At 41.5% G+C, this 20,783-nt stretch overlaps 1 long non-coding RNA gene across 2 annotated transcripts in view; it reads right to left on the reverse strand.

Moving 5' to 3' along the window:
- Nucleotides 1-12,197: 12,197 nt before the first annotated feature.
- Nucleotides 12,198-20,783, reverse strand: part of LOC149125006 (uncharacterized) — a 58,407-nt gene continuing 49,821 nt past the window's right edge. For both annotated transcript variants that reach the window (XR_016211905.1, XR_016211906.1), the window contains one exon: nt 12,198-12,372. This is a non-coding gene — a long non-coding RNA (uncharacterized LOC149125006). The remainder of the gene's footprint in view (nt 12,373-20,783) is intronic.

Below are 20,783 nucleotides of genomic sequence, written 5' to 3' on the forward strand. Positions count from 1 at the left end.
GGAAAACAGGAATTAGCAGGTGTAGCTATTCCAATATAAGACAAAAATAGACTTTAACAAACTCTTGAAAGAGACAAAGAAATGCATTAGATAATGATTAAGGGATCAATTCAACAGTAAGATGTGACCATAGTAAAGTTATATGCACCCAGTGGTTGGGTGCTTGGCTATTCAAAAGAAATGTTAAAGGACTTAAAGGGAGACATAGACTCCAATACCATAGTAATGGGGGATTTCAACACCCCACTTTCATCAATGGACTATTCAACTAGAAAAAAATTAACTAAGAAATAACAGAACTAATCAATACTATGGACCAAATGGACTTTACAGATTTCCACAGAACCTTTCATCCCACAGTTGCATAATGCACATTCTCATGACTGTGTGGAACTTTCTCTAGGACAGAGCATATGGTAGGCCATAAAGCAAGAATCAGCAAATTTAAAAAAGTCAAAACATACATCTTTTTTGTCCACATTGGAATGAAGCTGGAAATTAACAACTCAATAATATCTACAACATCTCCCTGATTGGTGACAACTAACCGAGCACCAAAAAGGAAACCTGTTAAAGTGATGGAGACTATGAGAAACAGTGACTTGATCAAACCTTGCCCTGACTATTGATGAACAACTTAATGCTTTATCCCTTTTGTATTTCTTTGGTTGTTCTACTTAATACTATTGGTTGAATTCTGTAATTAATACACAGTTATTCTTAAGTGTTGAAACTTAACTGTAAAGTGATCCTGTTAAATATAAGAGTGGGAATAAGAGAGGGAAGAGATGTACAATTTGGGACATTTTCAATTGGACTTGCCCCAAATGGTAGAGTTAGAAACATACCAGGGGATTCCAACTCAATCCCATCAAGGTAGCATGTACCAATGCCATCTTACTAGTTCAAGTGATCAATTGCCGTTCACAATAGATCATAATGATAGGACTAAGAGTCAAAGGGATCACATAAACAAGACTAGTGTCTGAAAATACTAACCGATAGAATTAAAAAAAGGGAGAGAATGATCCAACATGGGAAGCGAGATACACAACAGACTCATAGAATGGCAGATGTCCTAAATAGCACTCTGGCCTCAGAATCAGCCCTTAAGGCATTCAGATCCGGCTGAAAAATCCATGAGAGTATTTCAGGCATGGAAAGCCAAGACACTCTGGCAAAAACAAACCCAAAAAACAAAAAACACCTAAATGAAATATCTCTGCGGGTGAGATCCCAGTGGAAAGAACGGGGCCATCAAAGAAGGAGGTACCTTTCTCTGAAGGGAGGAGAGAACTTGTACTTTGACTATGACCTTGTCCAAATATGATCAGAGTTGGCGAACTCAAAAGGCTTCCATAGCCTTGGCAACTCATGACAAGAGCCTAGGGTGATTACTGATGCCATAAACAAGAGTGTCAAATTGTTAAGTCAACAACAGGAGTCACTGTGCACTTACTCCTCATGTAGGATCTCTGTCCTTCATGTGCTGTACATTGTGATTTAATGCTATAACTAGTAGTCAAACAGTACTTTTCACTTTGTGTTTCTGTGTGGGTGCAAACTGTTGAAATCTTTACTTAATATATACTAAACTGATCTTCTGTATATAAAGAGACTTGAAAATGAATCTTGATGTGAGTGGAAGGGGAGAGGGAGCGGGAGAGGGGAGGGTTGTGGGTGGTAGGGAAGTTGTGGCGGGGGGAGCCATTGTAATCCATAAACTGTACTTTGGAAATTTATATTAAATAAAAGTTAAAAAATGATCGAAGTCGGCGAACTCAAAAGGCTTCCATAGTCTTGGCAACTTATGACTAGAGCCTAGGGAGATTACTGATGCCATAAACAAGAGTGTCAAATTGTTAAGTCAACAACAGGAGTCACTGCGTACTTACTCCTCATGTAGGATCTCTGTCCTTAATGTGTTGTCCAATGTAAATTAATGCTATAACTAGTACTGAAACAGTATTTTACACTTTATGTTCTGTGTGGGTGCAAACTGATGAAATCTTAATATATACTAAATCGATCTTCTGTATAATGATAATTGAAAATGAATCTTGATGTGAATGGAATGGGAGAGGGAGCAGGAGATGGGAGGGGTGCGGGTGGGAGTGAAGTTATGGGGGAGAGAAAGCCATTGTAATCCATAAACTGTACTTGGGAAATCCAGATAGTTAACTCTCATACAGAAATCAACAAATAATAAATGCTGGCAAGGATGTGGGGGAAAAGGTACACTAATCTGCTATTTTAAAAAAAAGATTTATTTATTTATTTAAGAGGTAGAGTTACAGAGACAGGGAGAGACACAGCAAGGTCTTACATCCCTTGGTTCATTCCCCAAATGGCCAGAATGACTGGATCTGGAGAGATATGAAGCCAGGAGCCAGGAGCTTCTTCCAGGTCTCCATGGTTCAGGGGCCCAAGCACTTGGGCCATTTCCACTGCTTTCCAATGCCATAGCAGAGAGCTGGATTAGATGAGGAGTAGGTGGAACATGAACCGGCACCCATATGGGATGCCATGCCACAGGCAGAGGCTTAGGCTACTATGACATAGCACTGGCCCCACTAATCCCTGCTGGTAGGAATGTAAACTGGTGTAACTATTGTGGAAGACAGTATGGAGATACCTTAGAAATCTGAAAATAGATCTACCATATGACCCAGCAATCCCACTCCTAGGAATTTACCCAAGGGAAATGAAATCAGAAGATGAAAGAGTTATCTATACCCCTATGTTCATTGCAGCTCAATTCACACAAGCTAAGATATGGATCAACTCAGATGGCCATCAACTGATGACTGGCTAAAGAAATGATGGTATATATACACTGTGGAATACTACTCAGAGGTTAAAAAATGAAATCTTGTCTTTTGGAACAAAATAGATGCAATGGGAAACCATTATGCTTAGTGAAATAAGCCAGTCCCCAAAAGGCGGAGACCATGTTTTCCCTGATCCCGGGTAACTAATAGAGTACCTAAAATATAAAGTATTGAAATGAAATAGACATTTTGAGATTCGCTGATTGTTTACAGCCCTTGGCTGCACTGTTGATGAAGTTTTTTTTTTTTATACTATCTGTTGAACTCTTTACTTACTGTAGGATTAATCTTATGAATATAAAGTAAACTGACAATAGATCTTTGTAAAAATTAAAAGTGGGTATGGGAGAGGGAGGAGGAAGAAAGGTAGGAATGTGGGCCAGAGGGAGGGTAGGGTAGGAAGTATTATTATGTCCCTAAATCTTTGTATATGAAATACATGAATTTTGTATACTTTAAGCAAAATTTTAAAAAATTAATTTCTCCCAGGAATTGATATGTAATTTGAATAGTATGAATTCAGATTTTATCCTTACTAAGGCACAGGCTTATGATTGTAGTTTTCCTAGATAACATTTGCTTTCCAAGCCTCCAGGAAGATAATCCTTTAATAAATTTCCTTAGCTCAGAAAGTAGAATTTTTCTAGTCTCTTTTTACTCAGAGTGGAAACTTTCCAGACTTCTGGCCTAAGTCATATAATTCAGTTTTGCGTCCATGAGGGCATAAGTTCTATCCTTGAATTATCTTTTTGAGCTCTTCTAGTCAAATGGGCTAATTCCTAGATAGAATACCTCATTGCTGAACTTGTTTAGCCAGTGAACCCCATGGCTATTGTACACCTTTTCAGTTGTATTAATTTTTTGTGCTTTCATAAAAAAGAATTACAGACTAGGTGGCTTAACTAATAATATATTGTCTCACAACTCTGAAGATTGGAATTCTAAGATTAAGGAGTCATCAGTTTTGGTGTGCCATGGTCTTGCCTAGCTTTTGGTCCTTTGTTGGCAATGCTTGGTATTCCTTGGTGTATAATATCATTGCATTGATCTCTGCCTTCATCTTTACATGTCATTCTCATATATATGTGTCTGTGTACAAATTTCACCTTTCTATAAGGATCCCAGTCATACTGGAGATGCATGGGCCCAACTTACACTAATGGAATACCTTGGATTGAGTCCCACTTCCACTTCCAAATCAGCTTCCTGCTTATGTGTGCCCTGGGAAGCAGCACATGATGGCTCTCCAGACCATGTGGGAAACCTAGATGGAGTTCCTGGCTCCTGGCTTTGGCCTATCCCAGCCTTGGCTGTTGTGGGCAGTTGAGGAATGAATTAGTGGATGCAAGATCTCTCTTTCTTGCTTGCTCTTTCAAATAAATAAACTTAATAAAATTAATTCATTAATACACAAAGATATTGTCAAAAAAGGTAGATTTTCAAATTAAATGGAAAGAACTTCTAGAAATGAAAATATAGCCATTGGAAATATAAAAGTCAGTGGGTAGATGTAGTCGTGAACTTTATGTGTCAGTTTGTTTAGGCTAAGTGATACCTGGATTGCAGGTAAAACATTATTTTTACATGTGTCTGTCACGGTGCTGCTGGAAGAGATTAATGCTGAATCAATAGAGTGAGTTAAAATCACTCTAGTCATTGTGAGTGGCCATCATTTAATCTGTTGAGAGTCTGAATAGATAAAACAAGTAGGAAAAAGAAGAGTTTGATCTATTTATTTGAGCTGGGACATCCATTTTTTCTTCTTATAAATTAGTGCTCCTGTGTTTTGGTTGTTTGGGACTAAGACTGCTATTTTTACTATCTGTTCCCATCCTACCTCTCTGGCTGTTAGACTTGGACTGAATTATACACTGGCTTCACTGCTTTAGCAATTATGCAGGTGGCAGAGTGTGGAACTTTTGAGCCTTCATAATTGTGTTAGCTGATTCCTATAACTCTCTCCATCTGTCTCATTCTCTCTCCTATCTATTCATCATCTATCTAACAATATATCATCTTTTGCTCATTCTGGTTTTGAGTGCTCTAAAAGGTTAAACTGTGTATTAGACACAGCAGAAGAAAGAATTAGTGAATTGAAAGATATACTTGAAGAAATAATAAGAATGTAGCATAAAGGCAAAAAATTAAAAGTAAAAAGGAGGATTCAAAAAAACAGGGAGAGTAAAATGAGGGAATCTAATATTTATCTTAAGAGGAATTTCAGAAGAGTACATGAGGATGGAAGAGGGGAATGGCAATTATTTGCAAAAAATAATAAAGAATACAAAAAATTTTTTAAATAAATACTAAGAATTTTCCAGAATTGAGAGAGGCCTTGACTTATGAACATGCTAACCGTGGTGAATTCCTAATTACTCAAGAGTTGTTATGTTATATCCCTCACTGCTGAGGGATAGAAACTCTATGAAAATCTTGTTTTTCAATAGTATCTACAGAAAAAGAGTTTGTTGGTAAAGAGGCTTAAACTATTGGCTATGAGATAAAATGACTTCCCTGATGATTTCTCATACTTTCCTCCACTTTCAGATCACATTATATTGCAATATTATGTTATGTTCTTCTAGTTATCAGATACTATATCATATTAGAATTCAGTGTATATATGAAGTAAGCAGCTTAATGAGTTAAAAACATTTTAAAATAAATCTTCACATCAAAAAACATTTAGAAAATGTTTAGACTAAACTATGCTCATATGGAGTTAGGGTGTGTTTTAGAATACTTAATTTGTGGATAGCTTTTACTTTGAATGTATTACTTGTTTTGAAATTTAAATAAGAAACAATATTTTATGCATATTTTTGCTTAAAGCTATGTTTTGTCCTAGTTGGCTGCAAAGTGTATGTTGGAATCTGGACAGTGCCTATCCAATGGAAATATGAACAGGACCACACTAAATGGTTCTACTGTGTCATTCTCTTCAGTGAGGCCTCATGAAAATAAACTCTTCTCACCACAAAAACTTGCTTGTCATTTCCCACTCTTTAAAATGATCACTTGCAACTTCGTTTCCAGCATCTCATCCCTTTCTTAACTGTTGTCTCCTCTGGACTGACTTCAAGAGATTTGTTTATTTTGCCTTAGTATCCTCCTTCCTTTATTTTTACCATATTTCTAATTATAAAATGCATGTTATTAAAGCATGTTGAGACTTTGAGATAATTTGATGTTGGTAATGTAAAAGTTTTGGCGCATTCAATGAGAGTTTGTGGTATTTGTGTTTTTAGTATATTTGATATTCTTCTGTTTTAGCATTCAGAACTTCTCTTTTAGTACATAATTGAGAACTGATTTGGTTCTTCAGAATATTCAACTTAATCTTTATTCTCTTTTCAATCCTATTTATCAGTGAATTTGAAGCATTTTTAACCCATTTTTAGATTTTTCCTAACACTAAACCAAGGCACAGAACTCAGCTTCAAAAAGAGATAAATTATTTCCAGAATTTCTAAATAGGAGGGAAACAGAATAATATCAATTTATTACCTGCCACGCTGAAGAGCAAGACACGGGCCATCATAATAGAATATATTTCCAATCACTCATAATTTATACATTCTCAAGCTCAGTGTCCTAAATGGAACACAATATCTGAAAAAAGATCTGATATACAATAGAGGGAAACTTTAAAAATGTCTATTATCAGGTATTACAATAAATTCCTGTATCACACTTTTTTCAGAATTTCTCAGCCTAAGCAATACTGAAAATTTGAACCAATTCTTTGTTGCAGGAAGCTTTTGTTGTGTGTAGGATGCTTAGCAGTGTCCTTAGTTTCTATCAATGAATTCCAATATCACCCTCCACAATTGTGACAATAATATCTCCAAATAGTGACAAATGTGTGCAGTGGGGCCAAATCATCCCTGATTGAGAAGCGTTGGCTTTAGGCACTATGTTGCTGAATCAGTTTGTGTCAAGTATTGCCTCTACATTGCCAGTTTTTGTTTTTGTACTGAAGTTTTGTCAATGATATTTTATTTTGCATCTGAATTATTTGTTTTTTAATTTTATTTTATTTAATGAACATAAATTTCCAAAGTGCAGCTTATGGATTACAATAGCTTCCCCGCCCCGTAACTTCCCTCCCATCCAACACTCCCCTCTCCCACTCCCTCTCCCCTTCCATTCACATCAAGATTAATATTCAATTATCTTTATATACAGAAGATCAATTTAGCATATATTAAGATTTCAACAGTTTGCACCCACACAGAAACACAAAGTGAAAAATACTATTTGAGTACTAGTTATAGCATTAATTAAACACCTAAGAGTAATTGTGTATTAATTACAGAGTTCAACCAATAGTTTTAAGTAGAACATAAAAAATACTAAAAGGGTAAAGTATTGAGTTCTCTTTTTTTGTTTTGTTTGTTATATAGTTATTATTTTATTTAATAAATGTGAATTTACAAAGTACAAATTTTGTATTGTTGTGGCTTCCCCCCCCCAACCTCCCTCCCTCCCGTGGCCCTCCCCTCGCCCACTCTCTCCCATCCTGCCCTTCATTGAATTTCATTTTCAATTACCTTCATATACTGAAGATCAACTTAGTATATACTAAGCAAGGATTTCAACAGGCTGCACTCACACAACCACACAAGGTATAGGGTATTGTTCGACTAGTAGTGTTTTTTTTTAAGTTTCATAGTAGAACACATTAAGGACAGGGATCCTATGTGGGGAGCATGTACCCAGTGACTCCCCGTTGTTGATTTAACAATTGGCACTCTTGTTTATGACGTCAGCAATCACCCGAGACCCTTGCTATGAGCTGTCTAGGCTATGGAAGCCCCTTGAGTTCACCGACTCTGAACTTTAGTCAAGGCCATATCACAGTGGAGGTTCCTTCCTCCCTTCAGAGAAAGGTGCCTCTCTCCTTGATGGCCTGTTCCTTCTGCTGAGGTCTTGTTCACCAGGATCTTTCATTTAGATTGTTTTTTTGCCACAGTGTCATGGCTTCCCATGCCTGTGAGACTCTCATGGACCTTTTAGCCAGATCCAAATGTCCCAAGGGTTGATTCTGAGGCAGGAGTGCTGCCATTCTATGAGTCTGCTGTGTGTCCTGTTTCCCCCACAGGATCATTCTCTCCCTTTTAACTGAATTATTTGTTTCTAAATATTCACAGTTTTTGTCTTTTATTTTAAATCCCATGAGCAATCACAATATTGACACAAAGTGAACTGTGCACTTTCAGTTCCCTTATGCTGAGCACTAGTAAACATACACAACGTGGTGACTTCTAGGGGTAATCTCTTTGAAACTCAGCTCGGAAGGTTTCTGTAAGTTGATAATACAGCACTGACAATTGCCCTTTGAAAGAACACTCATATCAGTCATTCACCTTATTAGTTGTCGCCTGGCCCCAAGTCTACTTTTCCAGATGTTTTTATTGTTGTTTTGTGAGACAGTCAAAAAGCCCCTATTGACATTTGGAGCATATTCACTGCGATTTATCTATATTTCTTGGTAGAAGCAAATGCATTAGGTTTCTCAAAGTTTCTTCCTCATATTGTCAGGTTGAGTAAAAGCATTCTTGAGTTACACAGTAGAGCACCTACTATTCTGTGGAAATGAACTTCTGAGAATGGCAAATGTCTGTCAAGGGCTCCCTTTGAGTAAGTCACAGAAGGTGAGAAATGGCATTTCTCTTAGAAAAGCCTTATGTTTGATGAAGAATAAGCATTATTAGTCATCTTTTCTCCCATACTACTTGTCCTTCTCATTGTTCATTTGTTTATTCAAATAATATTCACTTTTTATTCAAATAATAGTGATTGACCACTATGTGTCAAGCACTGAGACTACGAAGACAAAAAATAGGAAACCTTGACTTCAAGTAGCAGACTCATTTGTGGGTCCAATGGAGGAGAACAAGTGAACAGATATTTGTAATTCAATGGGCCAGTGTAGTGATACAAGGTATACACTAAGGTATATGAACACAAAGCAAGGGCAGAGCCAGACAGTGCTTCTAAGATAGAGTGAGGTCTAAATTCACAATTAAATGTGCAGAAGGAATTATTCTTGGGGAAGGGAGGAAGGGGTAATAGGCGCCGTGGCTCACTTGGTTAATCCTCCACCTGTGGCGCCAGCATCCCATGTGGGTGCCGGGTTCTAGTCCTGGTTGTTCCTCTCCCAGTCCAGCTCTCTGCTGTGGCCCGGGAGTGCCGTGGAGGATGGCCCAGTGCTTGGGCCCCTGCACCCGCATGGGAGACAAGGAGGAAGTACCTGGCTCCTGGCTTTGGATCAGCGCAGTGCTCCAGCCATAGCAGCCATTTTGGGGGTGAACCAACGGAGGGAAGACCTTTTTCTCTGTCTCTCACTATCTATAACTCTACCTGTCAAATAAATTTTTTTAAAATTACATGCCAGATGTTGGGTGCATTCACCTATTGAGTGAAGCTACTCAGATTCTGATCAATATGACTTTATGTTCAAGTGAGAGTTCAAACATTGTATGTATGTGTTTGTATGTCTCTGTGTGTTTTCCCATGCATATTTTTATCAATTTAACTGGAAATCTTTGAATATCTTTTTTAAAAGATACATTTATTTTGGCCAGCGCCGCGGCTCACTTGGCTAATCCTCCACCTGCGATGCCAGCACCCCAGGTTCTAATCCTGGTTGGGGTGCCGGTTCTGTCCCAGTTGCTCCTCTTCCAGTCCAGCTCTCTGCTGTGGCCCGGGAAGGCAGTGGAAGATGGCCCAAGTGCTTGGGCCCTGCATCCGCATGGGAGACCAGGAGGAAGCACCTGGCTCCCAGCTTCGGATCGGTACAGTGCTGGCCATGGTGGCCACTTGGGGGGTGAACCAATGGAAGACCTTTCTCTCTGTTTTACTCTCTCTGTCTAACTCTGCCTGTCAAAAACAAAAAAGGGAAAAAGAAAAAAAGAGATTTTTTTTATTTGAAAGGAATAGTTACAGAGAGGGAGGGAGGGAGAGAGAGGGAAAGAGAGGGAGAGAGAGGAAGAGAGAGGGAGAGAGAATCTTCCATCTCCTGGTTCACTCCCCAAATGGCTGCAAAGGCCAGAGCAGTTCTGGTCTGAAGGCAGGAGCCAGGACCTTTTTCCTGGTCTCCCACATGGATGCAGGGGCCCAAGCACTTAGACCATCCTCCACTTCTTTCCGAGGCACATTAGCCGGGAACTGGATCAGAAGTGGAGCAGCCAGGACTTGAACTGGCACCCATATGGGATACTGGCATCACAGGCAGTGGCTTTACCTGCTACACCACAGTGCCAACCCCTTAATCTCTTTTTCAGGTGCTGTAACTTGAAGATGGTCTGCTCCCTAAACTTATGCAGGAGTTTAATTCCCAAACTCATGTACTAACAATATTAAGAAGGTAAAAACTTAATCTATGGTTTTTATAGGTGGGCCTTTTGGAAGTCATTAGGACCAGATATGGTCATGAGGGTAAAGTCCCCATAGCTGAATACTGGTTCTAAGAGGGAAGAAGGGGATGGCATTGTGGTGTAGCAGGTTAAGATACAATGTGGGGTGTGAAGCCAGCACCCCATATTGGAGTACCAGTTCAAGTCCTGGCTGCACTACTTCCGGTTACGTCCCCTGCTAATGCACATCATGGCCCAAGCTCTTAACCCCTGCCACCCACCTGGGAGACTCAGATGGTGTTCCTGGCTCCTGGCTTCAATCTGGCCCAGTGCTGGGTGTTGCAACCATTTGGGCAGTGAACCAATGGATGGAAGATCTCTCTTTCTCTGTAGCTCTGCCTTTCAAATAAGTTTAAAAAAACTTTTTTAAAAAGAAGGAAAAAGATCAAAATGACAGACGTATGTGCTCCCTGTCTCTTTTCACCAACTCAGCACTCTGGCTTCAGGAAAACTCATCAGATGAAGCCCTGACCCCTTGCATCTCTAAAACTATTAAACACCTCTTTCCTTTATAAAGCAGTCTTCCTTGGGTATTTCATTCTCTCTCTCTCTCTCTCTCTCTCTCTCACACACACACACACACACACACACACATACAAACCCTGATGAATTCACTGGGTTTAAGTTAATGTACCTAGTATGCAGTATTTAAATCTTTTGTGCATTGCTTATAGTTAAATGCTAGGGTATTAGATGAAAAGATCAATTTCAAATGCTAATACTCTAAGCAGATTGCCACTTCAGATGACTTGTATGTACTCCTTTGAAGAATTTGCTGTTAAAATACCTCCTAATCCATGTGTAAGGATAATCTCTTTCAACTCTGCCAGTCTGTCCTCTGAACGGATAGTCTTCCTTCTTACTCCATCAAAACGGGTAGGTTGTCAGAGAGGACCCTTGTCAAGGTTTGTAGGGACAGCAATTGCGTGAATTAAAGCCTGTGGCTTACTCTGTAGCTGATGAAGCTCATTGAGGCTTTGCAATTGTTTGCTTGTTTGACTGGGCTTCAGTCTCTGAGGTTTCGGGGTATGTCGTTTTCATCCCGTGTCTGTGGTGTCTGTAGGCGAGCCGAGGAGGCCAACACACAAGGCTCTGCTGAAATGCACGTCGTTTGCTCTGCTCTTACCCACCACTGTGGCAAGGCTTGAGAGCCGGGCATTTCCCCCAAACTCGGATCCTCTGGCTCATTGTCAGTCAGGTCATGCCAGAGCTGCTAGCCAACGAAAGCAGATAGGGAAAATAAATTTGTCACAGGGAAAATCCAGAAAGTGATCACTTTGGGGCAAGACTACAGTAAGGACACTGTTAGACTGCACTTCACAGATGTTAAAAAACAAAGTGCCTTGCCAAATACTTTTTCAGTGTAATTTTTTTGGTGTGCATGTGTGAATTAAAGCACAATGTTTAGATACTTCTACCTTATAGAACGATCCAAATTCAGTTGCACCCAGAAAACCATAGACATTCACACATTATTTACCCAGAAAGCAAGATGGATGTATTTGTGCACTTTCCGCACACCCAGCCCAATCACGTTTCTGTTAGCCAGCTCCCAGGTGTGAGGAACTGACTGAAGTGGGAGCTGAATTTCATAAAAGCCAGCAGGTGTACTGGTGGTCCCGGAGAAACACGCCTTTCTTTTCACAGAATAACAGGTTGTTTCACTGGTTTCTCAGCACGTGCACCTTACAACTTCAGATACACGCCGCATGCACAGTGTTTGCAGAAGGCTAGGAAGGCTGACATAAGCACCTGGTGCCCGGGAATGGAAGTTTCTATCTGTCCTTTGTCTTTTCTCTGAGGTATAACTTAACAGTAATGTTGTCTTCCTTCTTTTTGGCTGTGAAATTACTTCAAAATGAATATAAAAAAGGTGAACAAGAGAATAAGGCAATCTCCTGAAGGTTGGTGTTCTAGGTTTTTTAATACTTTTTTTTTTCCCAAAGGCATATTATCTCCTCTGTGCGTATCTGTCAAATTATGTCGGGTTTTGCCACCCAAAGATGTTGAATGGAAAAGGAACAGAAATCCGAGTCCTCCTCCAAATGCCTTATTTGCCATGAAAAGTTTCCATGGTGCTGTAACAGGGAAGTGATCAATTTGCTGGGAGATCCAGGGGCCTGAAATTAGCAAAGTAATGGTATTATGAAAAGAAGGGGATGCTAAACACTTAGTGTTAAAATAAGATGACCCATACACAAAGTCCATCCAGTGCTCAACCAATTTAGAAAATCCTGTCCCGCCTTCATTTTCCCCCAGTCGTTTGCGACATCTGCTTCCCTTCTTTTCCCCAGCAAGGTGGCCATTAGTGTTTGTTTTCACTAGATATTATCTGTGTAAATATTTTGGATTTCCAGGATGGGAGATACACAATGTGTCTCACCCTGACCCACATATCTCCTTAAGGAAGGCTATGTTTATTACATACTATTCTCAGAAGACGAATATGATTTAGGGTTCACTGTTGTCCTTGTTCTGGGAGGCACATGTTGGAATGAAAAAATCCCACACAGAGATTAGGCACATATTGAGCCCTGAAGTTGCATGCTCTGTTTCCTTTTATTTTTTTCTTTTTAAGAAAATGTTCTCATATTTTTCTCTTGCATTGACCCAAGATAGTCTTTTGAGCAACTTACAATTTTTCAGCCGTCTCCACCCTCGATCTTTGGATTGCTTTTGTATTCCAACTAAGTGGGCATTTAGTTATTTACTGATGGTTCAAGTTATTTGCTAGATTTACACAATTACACACACAACATATATGCCCACATACACTTACATATAAATTTGCCTCTAAATGGACTCTCAATGACTGGAATAGAATCTAAACTTGGCCTTCTGTAAATAAACTTGTTTTGACAGTTTCTTCCTTTAGTGAAAAAGAACTTAACAAAGTTTCTGCAGTAGATGAACCTTGATAATCTTTGTTTAAAAGTATTCTGTGTTGTAAAAATGTGGTCAACTATTTCTGAAATATACTTAAGCTCTATTTCAACTCAGGATCTGCAGAAACATTAGATTTCAATTTCTTCCTTAGTTTGCATTACTATTGTCTATCGATTAGAAGGAAGGGGACAGACCAAAGCTAGAATTTTCAGTACAAGCTTAGGTTTTTTAATTTTTTTTTTTGACAGGCAGAGTTAGACAGTGAGAGAGAGAGACAGAGAGAAAGGTCTTCCATCCATTGGTTCACCCCCCAAATAAATGGCTGCTACGGCCTGCACGCTGCACTGATACGAAGCCAGGAGCCAGATGCTTCTCCTGGTCTCCCATGCGGGTGCAGGGCCCAAGCACTTGGGCCATCCTCCACTGCCTTCCCGGGCCACAGCAGAGAGCTGGACTGGAAGAGGAGCAACTAGGACAGAACTGGCGCCCCAATTGGGTCTAGAACCCGGAGTGCCGGCGCCGCAGGCAGATAATTAGCCTAGTGAGCTGTGTTGCCGGCCCAAGCTTAGGTTTTGTATTTAGATTTTCATGGACTCTAAGCTTGATCTCAAATCCAAGGATGTGAGAATTCTCATATTTGTGAAAAGTTGGAGAGTTTGTTGTTTATCATTTGAACTGAATTGTATTTTAAATGCTATACAAATTTGATATTTAAAGGAATCCTATGGTGAATTATTTTGTGGGGAGGGGTAAAGAAGTATCTCAAGATTTATCTTGAATGTAAATCTAGACTTTCCTGTGTTCTTGGCTGAAGTGATAATTTTAGTTTAATTCATGATGCTTAACAAAATCCCCTGAGCGGATCATTTACAAACAGGAGAAGTTTTTTGCACACAGTTCTGGAAGGGAAGTCCAAGATGAAGGCACCAGCAGATCCAGTGTTTGGGAGGGCTCACTCTAGGCTACATAGCTGCCACCTCTTTGTGCCCCCTCCCGTGGCAGAAGGGCAAGGAAACTACTTGAGTCTCTCTTGTAAAGACATGAATCCGCTTTATGAGGTGGAGCCCTCATGGCTTACCCTTTTTCCAAAGGCCCCACCTCTAGACACTGTCACATTCGATACCAGGTTCCAATATATAAGTGTTGGGGGAGCATGAGCATTTAGTTATACATGCCTCTTATCAGACTCCTTGCCTGTTAGCTAACAGTATCTACAATGTGAGTTCCATATTATTACTTATAATAAGTACAAGACCTTAACACTGCTTCTAAAAGTCCTACATGAAAGGACCCTCAGTGTTAGGAAACATGAATGCTAAATTGGCCTGGCCTTAGCCCAGTGTTAAGTTGTTCACCAGCAGGAGAAGAAATGGCATTTTAGATAGAGGAAGCAGCCTGGGAAACTGCAGAGAGTTGTGAAAGGGATTTTTTTAATGGAGTTATTACAACTTGAGCAGTACAATGAGTGACAAAATCAGATATTTGGGTAGAAGCCGGACTGCGTTGAGTTTTTTCCTATGTCATGTCTCATTGGTTTTTCTCCTGTAGGCAGTCTGGCTCGCCAAAGAGTTCTAGGCAGGAAACGGATGTGATCAGTTGGGTAGAAAAGTGGATAACGATGTGAAGGAAGCATGACTGGAGGATTCAGTGACTATTGCAAGAATGGCATGAAGTGATGATGGAACTAAAGCTGTAGAAATGGGGTGGTGATGCAGGGGCTTCATCAGGAGATATCACAAGGCAGAATTGGTGGGAATTAGTCACCAAGTTCATGGAGCAGGTCGGGAGAGAATGTAAAAGGCAGAGAAGAGTATTAATGACAGTTTTTGACGTAAGGATGGCAAATAGCATCTTGAATTGGCATATAGAATACTAGAAAATCATCTTTGTTATCTTATTGATTGCTCCTGGCTATTATGGTTAAAGTAAGAGTCACACCATGTTCTCTAAGACAGTCTCATCTGTGGGCAACAGGAAGCCAGAGTCTAATGAATATGTCAGACCTCTATGGTCTACATGTTGCAGACAGATCTCTTCTTTTTGAAACAGATAACTGGTGACTTCCTTAGTAACTGCAATATTCAAAGATGTCTCCACTCTTGGCCATTCACTACTTAAAATCCTCAGAATTTTACTGCTCCCAGACATTTTCAGTTCCAGCCTGTGCTAATGCAATGTCAGAATTCTTCTGCAGTATCTTGGACATTTTCCTCTCTCCTTTCCTGTGTAGGCACATAGCTGCAAAGTGGTGCAGCAGTAACTACTGCAGTGAGTAGACTGGCTAGCCACACTTCCATAAATTTAATGCAAACAAGCAGCCAAATAGATTTATTCAGTGTCTTACTCTTGGCACATTAGGTAGCATGAACTTCATGTTTGCATCAGTTCTCCTTGTTCTCCAAGTCTTAAGGACAATGTGGAGCAGCCTCAGGGTGAATGCTAGTGCCACACAGCATTGTTTCAGAGCTGAGGAACCCTGCAGAAAGGAACACCCCAATCCTTTAAAGAGAATGCCAGAAAAACTTTCCAATGTTTTGTTTATCATCCTAATCAGGAAACATATCCGCCTCTGAGCCATAGAGAAACACTACCTGTCTTGGTCCATTCAGGCTTCTGTAACTAAGTTCTGTGGACCGGGTGGATTATAAACAACAGAAACATATTTTTCACGTTCCAGAGACTGGAAGTATAAGATTAGGGTGCCGGCAGGGTCAGGTTCTGGTGCCAGCCTTTGTCCAAGTCGCAGGCTGCTGACTTCTCATGGGGCTCTTTTGTGATGACAAAATAGCTCTCTGGAGTCTCCTTCATAAGGACACTGATCCTGTTCACAAAACACCTTGATGACCTGATCACCTTCCAAAGTTACCATATCCTGATATCATCACATTGGGGTTTAGCTTATAAATTGGGGGGACACAAACATTAAATCCCTTACAACCTCTATCTTTCTACGTTGTTTGCTCTACTAACATCGTTAGAAAATAATCTGAGATGTGTGGATCAAAATGCCATGGAAAATTGTCTGCCAGCAATAGCTTCTGTTTTTGTTAATTTCTGATAATGAAATGAGTATTCAATTTTGGAAAGTTAAACGAGGTGTTAATGGGATATTAAGGTAGATACATCCAATAGGCAGTTGGCTATATATACTTAGAGTTCCAGGGAAGCACTTCTATCAAGAAATAGATTAGATTTTCATCTCTGGGTGGAATGAAGCAAAAGGAGATGAGGTTATCCAGAAAGCATATAAATGAAGAAGAAGACATGAATGGAAAGAACCTTGGGAATTAGCGATGAGCAGGAAAATAGGAGGAACAGAAGGCGTTCAAGAAGGAATAGTCAGATGGAAGAATGAGAAGTGCACCTTAAAATTCAAGAGGAGGAAACCTTTCAAGAAGAGAGTTGGCAGAAGGATCAAGTGCAACAATGGGGTCAAGTCAGATGACAGCTGAAGTGTCCCCTGGCTTTAGCAGTTACGAGATAACTGGCGACCTGTGGCAGAGTTCAGTGGACTGACGCATAGAGTAGTTTGGCTGCAGCAGTATGAAATGTGAGAGGAAGCCAACGAAGAGGGCATAAAGCACACAGATTTTGTTAATGGTTTACTTGGGAAAGAAAGAAAAGGGGTAAAGGATAAAGAACATAGTAGGCTTTTCAAATGGAAGAAAACTGCAAACATATATGGCTAAGGGAAACTGGCAGAGAGAGTTCAGGAAAAAGCACCAACTGATGGAGCAAGGTCTCCTTCTGACGAGGAAGACGGACAAAACCTTGATGGCTTACAACAGCAACAATTCAGTCATGGAAGCCGGAAGTCTGAAACAAGTTGTCTCAGCACGATGCTCCCTCTAAAGCCCAGCTGATAGGGAGACCCCCTTCCTTGCCTATTCTACCTTCTGGTGTCATGGGCATTCCCTGGCTTGTGGTGTGATCATTCTAATCTGCCCCTCTCTCCATGGCGTCTTGTCCTCTGCACATTTTCATCTTATCCCTTTCTGTTTCATATCCCCCTCTGTCTTTCTCTTGTAAGGACACCCACTTGTAATTTAGAGTCCACCTGGAAAAATCCAGGATGATCACCCCATCAGAAAATCCTAGACTTTACCACGTGGGGAGAACTCTCTTCCAAATAAGGCAACATTCTCAGGTTGCAGGGTTAAGGATGTGGACGTCTCTTAAGGGGCTGCCGGTTCATCCCGCCATGGAGGGATCAAGAGTAAAGGTAATGGGATGAGTCTGGAACTGGAGAAGGGAATAGGCCTCCTTTAGACTGGAGAAAGGAAAGACCAGGTTTGTAGAAATTGGAGTTGGAGAGCCAGAAACCAAAAGGGCTCTAACCAGGAAGGCTGTGTTTCCCTGTGAAGCAGGAGGCCTGGTCATCCGTTCACAGGAGAGGCAGTGAGGACAGGACTGAGGGGGAGGAAAATGATGTAACACTAAAAAAGCTGAGGCTATGGGAGGAGAGGCTGACAGAGGGCAGATAAAAAGCAAGGGGGGGGGGGTCGGCGCCGCGGCTCACTAGGCTAATCCTCCACCTTGCGGCACCGGCACACCGGGTTCTAGTCCCAGTCGGGGCGCCGGATTCTGTCCCAGTTGCCCCTCTTCCAGGCCAGCTCTCTGCTGTGGCCCGGGAGTGCAGTGGAGGATGGCCCAAGTGCTTGGGCCCTTCACCCCATGGGAAGACCAGGAGAAGTACCTGGCTCCTGCCATCTGATCAGCGCGGTGTGCCGGCCGCAGCGCACCAGCCATTGGAGGGTGAACCAACGGTAAAGGAAGACCTTTCTCTCTGTCTCTCTCTCTCACTGTCCACTCTGCCTGTCAAAAAAAAAAAAAAAAAAAAAAAAGGCAAGGGGGGAGCCAAAGGAGACAAGAATGAGAACTGAATAGAATTTACATTTGCATCTTCTGTCATACTTTATAAACATCTGCTTGTCTATTTCCTCAATAGCAAAACAAAACAACTACAGCAACAACGTAAAACAACTGCCCACGAAGACGACGCAGCCGCCTGCTGCTGACTTAGCTCAGAGGAGCCCAGCAAATCCACTGCTTTCTCATGGTGAAAGGTAGGGAAACACAGATGGTGACTAATGCACACCCAGAATTACTGTGGGAGAGGAGGGAATGAAAGCCTTCAGTCATTGCGAGCTCCGTGGGGAGCAGGGCAAATTGAGCTGAATTTTCTTTGGCTTCTGATCTGAAGTTTCTCCAGAAAAGGCTTTTCGAGGAAATGAGAGAAATGCCATTTGGGGAGCATGCTAAATGTGGGGTAGATAAGCCTCTGAACATACTGTACTTGTCCAGAGGATCAAGCCATAGGAACAAATTTCAGCCTGTAACTTTAACCGTATTATCACTTAAAAAAATTAACATGGGTATTTACTGAGCACCCGCCATGTGCTGGCTTCTGTATCACTCTGAGACCGTATTTGGTAAAAAATACTGCCAGCATTGATCGAAAGGATTCCAAGCAAATTATGAGCTTTAGTTTTTCCACACTGTATCACCAACCCCATGCCCAAATGTCTAGACTCTTTTAAAGTGATCAGAAGAAAAAAAAATCACACACTGTCCTGGTACCCTGCATGCATACGTCAATGAGTTCAAACAGAGCTTGGATATTTACAGTAAAGGAACAGAGATAAGAGCTAAGCAGGAATTTTGTTCTCTGAGTCCATGATATTCCTTTGCTTCCTTAAGTTCCAAATTAAAGTGATATGGGTTATAGCTTGAGTTCATATTTATGTATACGCACCCTGCTGGCCTCAGAGGCCAAGAGCATGCCTACCTATATCTACAGTAGTGCTGATCAGATTTTAAGTAATCAACCAGTTAATTTGAGAGGCAGAGAAACAGAGAGGCGAGAGACAAATGGGCAGAGAGAGAGAAGGTTCCCATTTGCTAGTTCATTCCCCAAATTCCTGTAACAACTGGGGCTGGGCTGGCTGGAGCAGGGAGCTGGGAACTCCATTCAAGTTTCCCCTGTTGGTGGCAGGGATCAATAGTTTGAGCCATCACTGCTACCCCCTCGGCTATGTATCAGCAGGAGGCTGGAGTCAGGAGTGGACCTGGATATGGAGCCACACTCTATGAGATGCCAGCATTTTAACTGGCATTTTAAATGCTAAGCCCATTGTCTCCTGCGAGTGGCTCAAATGTTAAGTGCAACTTAACTTCAGGGAGTCATCTTAAAATGTAGATTCTGTAGGTCGAGAGCGGGTCCTAAGATTTTGCATTTCTATGAGTTCCAAGACGATGCTTGTGCTGCTGATCCAAGGACTATATATTTTGAGCAGCGAGGTTTTAGGCTACTTAGAAAACATGTGGACTACTTGCATGGGATCGAAAAATACATATGCGAATCAGCAACTGTATCAGAAAAAGTAATAAATGACGATAAACTGGAAATGTCTCCCTTATCTCTTGAGAAGATCCACATTTTTAGACTCTCAATAAGTTCACATTGACTACGAACCCAGTTAATTTTCTTTGTAATGAGTATCCAGCAATTTTTTAAAACGGTTTATTTATCTGAGAGGCAAAGTTACAGACAGAGGGAGGGAGAGACAGAGAGAGAGATCTTCTATCTGCTGGTTTACTTCCCAAATGGCCGCAACAGCCAGAGCTGGGCAGATCCAAAGCCAGGAGCCAGGAGCTTCCTTCCGGGCCTCCCACGTGGGTGCAGGGGCACTAGCACTTGGGCCATCTTCTGCTGCTTTCTCAGACCATTAGCAGGAAGCTGGATTGGAAGTGTAGCAGCCGGGACTCAAACTGGTGCCCAAATGCGATGCTGGTGCTGCAGGCGGAGGCTGAACCTACTACGTCGTAGCACCAGTCCCTATCCAGCAATTAAAACTGGCCAAAATACCTATACTAAAAATAATTATCAGAAATTTCTTAGTCGTAAAGTTGATTGAGCTCAAGGTCCGCGCTGGGGCTCACTAGGCTAATCCTCCGCCTTGCGTCGTCGGCACACTGGGTTCTAGTCCCAGTCGGAGTGCCGGATTCTGTCCCGGTTGCCCCTCTTCCAGGCCAGCTCTCTGCTGTGGCCTGGGAGTGCAGTGGAGGATGGCCCAAGTGCTTGGGCCCTGCACCCCATCAGAGACCAGGAGAAGCATCTGGCTCCTGGCTTTGGATCAGCGTGGTGTGCCGGCCGCAGCGCACCAGCTGCGACAGCCATTGGAGGGTGAACCAACGGCAAAGGAAGACCTTCTCTCTCTCTCTCTCTCTCTCTCACTGTCCACTCTGCCTGTCCAAAAAAAAAAAAATGTTGATTGAGCTCAATAAGTGAAGATGTATAGGGGTTTATTTCTTAAAAATAACAACATCATGTGGGGCCGGCGCTGTGGCTCACTGGGTTAATCCTCCACCTGCGTTGCCAGCATCCCATATGGGCACCGGGTTCTAGTCCTGGTTGCTCCTCTTCCAGTCCAGTCTCTGCTGTGGTCTGGGAGGTCAGTGAAGGATGGCCCAAGTGCTTGGGCCCCTGCACCCACATGGGAGACCAGGAAGAAGCACCTGGCTCCTGGCTTTGGATTGGCATAGTTCCTGCTGTAGCAGCCATTTGGGGGGTGAACCAATGGAAGGAGGATCTCTCTCTCTCTCTCTCTCTCTCTGTCTGTCAAATAATAAAATAAAAAAATTA

The sequence above is a fragment of the Oryctolagus cuniculus genome, chromosome 8 (genome assembly GCF_051225735.1).
Source record: "Oryctolagus cuniculus isolate XC-2025 breed Fujian yellow rabbit chromosome 8, ASM5122573v1, whole genome shotgun sequence".
Lineage (NCBI taxonomy): Eukaryota > Metazoa > Chordata > Mammalia > Lagomorpha > Leporidae > Oryctolagus > Oryctolagus cuniculus.